General features: G+C 30.0%; 1 protein-coding gene across 9 annotated transcripts in view; it reads right to left on the bottom strand.

Moving 5' to 3' along the window:
• LOC127734226 (uncharacterized) overlaps nt 1–2,771 on the bottom strand; it is a 49,698-nt gene that overhangs the window by 24,693 nt on the left and 22,234 nt on the right. The window lies entirely within an intron of this gene.

The raw sequence follows: 2,771 nt of genomic DNA, 5'->3' as shown, positions 1-2,771 counted from the left end.
CACCGTTCATTTTCTATTTGCATTTGAACGGGTGAATATAGCCTTCATTCAATACAAAAGTGGCATATTTTAATTCAAAAAGTAAAGAGTTTGTGCACTCACAAAAAAATGTGAATTTGTTGAGAAAAAATATATCAACTCTAGATCCATCATTGGATGGTTTTCTTTAATCAATTAAGGATAGGCTTTGTGTGTATTATCATGGCCCATCTTAACACACATATTGATCTGTAACAACATCAGTATTACTTCCGTCCATCCAGAAACAGAACTTTTCAACAATCCAAATCACCAAAAATCTGAACAAAAGAGGACAAGGAAATTCAAAGTTAGTTCGTTAACTGGTACAGCTAGTATTTAAACTGTTACTTCGAAATATTCTAGTCTAGTATCCATCTTTGTATATTCTTATGTAGAACTTTTTCTGATTACTGTATTTTTGATAACCCTTATGGTCTATAGCTAGAAGATATCTAGTGCTTTCAGCTCAGGATAGACTTCACAAAGACCTTTAGTGTAAACAATATTTTATTATGAATTTAAATACATCTTATACAATATAAATTCACAGTGTGGCAAATAGGAATCAGAAACAAGAAACAAATGCTTATCTTAACCCGATCAGTCTCCAGGATGACTTGAATACAATATACAATAATTAATCAAAACTACATACTCGGTTAGATAATAACACTATTGAAAATGCCAGTAAAGTTTCGTGATGAACTGAAGAAGAGAAAAAGAAAAATGTAACTATTAAGATAAAATGGCAACAGGTATATTGTGTGAATTATTAGTTTTAAACCTTTATTCATATAACAGTGAAGAACTTGAGAGTTTAGTCCCCCTGTAACTATACGAGCAGCTTTTTGGATGTTTTCGAGTCTATTCATTAAAGTTTGATTTCCTGAATCCAAGATAACATCAATATACTCAATGATATGTCTAATAAAAGATATGTATATTTTTTCCAAAGTCATTCTATCTAAAGTGTTTTTTTTTTACTCTCCTTAAAATGATATGTCTTTTGTAAGATTTCTCTACATTAGAATCAACATGTACATTAAATGAACCATTATCCGAAAAATAAACTCCAAATGCTTGTGTTTCTCGGCTAATTGCAATTCTTTGTAATATATCTTTAAAGGTTGACCATAAGGTTTTGCAATTTTTCGGGACATTATCATGGTCTTTGGGTTGAATTTGACAAGCCATTTTTTAGACCATTGTCAATTTTATTCAAATCGCTATTCAAAAATTCAGCAGCTTAATCTGGATTATGAACAGTTAAGTATAGACTTGAAAATTCAGCAAAAAGCTTTTTTTGGGCTTGAATATCAGTGACTATGTCATTAATTAATATATACCAAACAACGAAGTGAAACTTATAATTATTATATTGCCCCTTTTATTCTCCAATATTTTTTTCAAAAAGTATGAAAAAGCTTTATTTAGGCTTTAAGAATAAACATGGCTTTAAAAGTCACAAGAAGATATGGGGTTTTCTCATTGTTGAAGGACTTACAGTGACCAACAGTTATTAACGTCTATGTCATTTGGTCTCTGATGGAGAGTTGTCTCATTGACAATCATACCACATCTTCTTATTGCTATATCAAAACTTTTTACACAAGAAATATAATCAACATCTTATAAGGCCTTCAACAATGAGCAAAATCCTTATATCGCAGCTGTATAAGGCCCCGATATATATATATATATATCGGGGCCTTATACAGCTGAATAATACGTTTTATATATATATATATATATATATATATATATATATATATATATATATATAGTTGGTTTTGTTGAAACTTTTGTGTTTGACTCGCCTGGAAATCTCCAAGGTTGTCATCCCCTTTCGTTGTAAAATTGTTAAACGCTTAAGAAGAGGGATACGATCAGGAGGAAGAGCAGTAAAATGCAAAACATATATTAGAAAGGAAGTAAAAAAGATACAAAGGTCAACATTTTAAATTTGATCGAAATTGGAAAAACAAATCCATGGACTCTCTAACATAGTTTATTTGTGTTTTTTGTTATATCAAACCATTTATGAATAAAGCTGATTCAGAATTAATATCTGCAAAACTTCAAAATGAAGTTCTGCAGTTTAGATTTCAAGGACAAATATTGATCTGTGGGGAGTTTAATGCAAGATCAGACAGTATTAAATCGAAAATAATTATGGCAATGAAACCTTTAATGACTGTCCTGTCCCTATAAGTTACTCCCCTGATATTCACGTAATAAAACGTCAATAGGATAAAGGAATAATCCTACATAGCAACCTTTTTATATTATTTTGAAAAGATATACAGGTAATCAATGGGGACATTCCATGGCAGACAATTATCATGATGCTCTATGGAAAAAGAGTTAGTAAAAATATAGTAATAACAATGAACAGGATCGATGATGAAAATTGTAATGATATTGATGTATTAATTTCTTTTTAAAAAATAATGATTTTTTTGTGTTCAAACTACAGTGCATACCTGAATTGTATCAAGACATAAGTAAATGAAATATATATCATTGTTATTATGGGACTAAGAAATAATAAGGATTTGATGTGAATATACAGTACTATACTATACATTTCCTTATTTTTATCATAATACTTTTGAGTATGTAAATTCCATAATGTACCCCCCCCCCCCCCCCCCCCTCCCCCATCTGTCGACAAATGATTTGTGTTTGTCTTTACAAAGATATAAATAGTTAAATGCATTTATAAAACTTCTACGTTCTTTAGATATTAA

The sequence above is a fragment of the Mytilus californianus genome, unplaced genomic scaffold, assembly GCF_021869535.1.
Source record: "Mytilus californianus isolate M0D057914Y unplaced genomic scaffold, xbMytCali1.0.p SCAF_1, whole genome shotgun sequence".
NCBI lineage: Eukaryota > Metazoa > Mollusca > Bivalvia > Mytilida > Mytilidae > Mytilus > Mytilus californianus.
The sequence above is the reverse complement of the archived record's forward strand: the minus strand, read 5'-3'. Positions and strand labels throughout refer to the sequence as shown.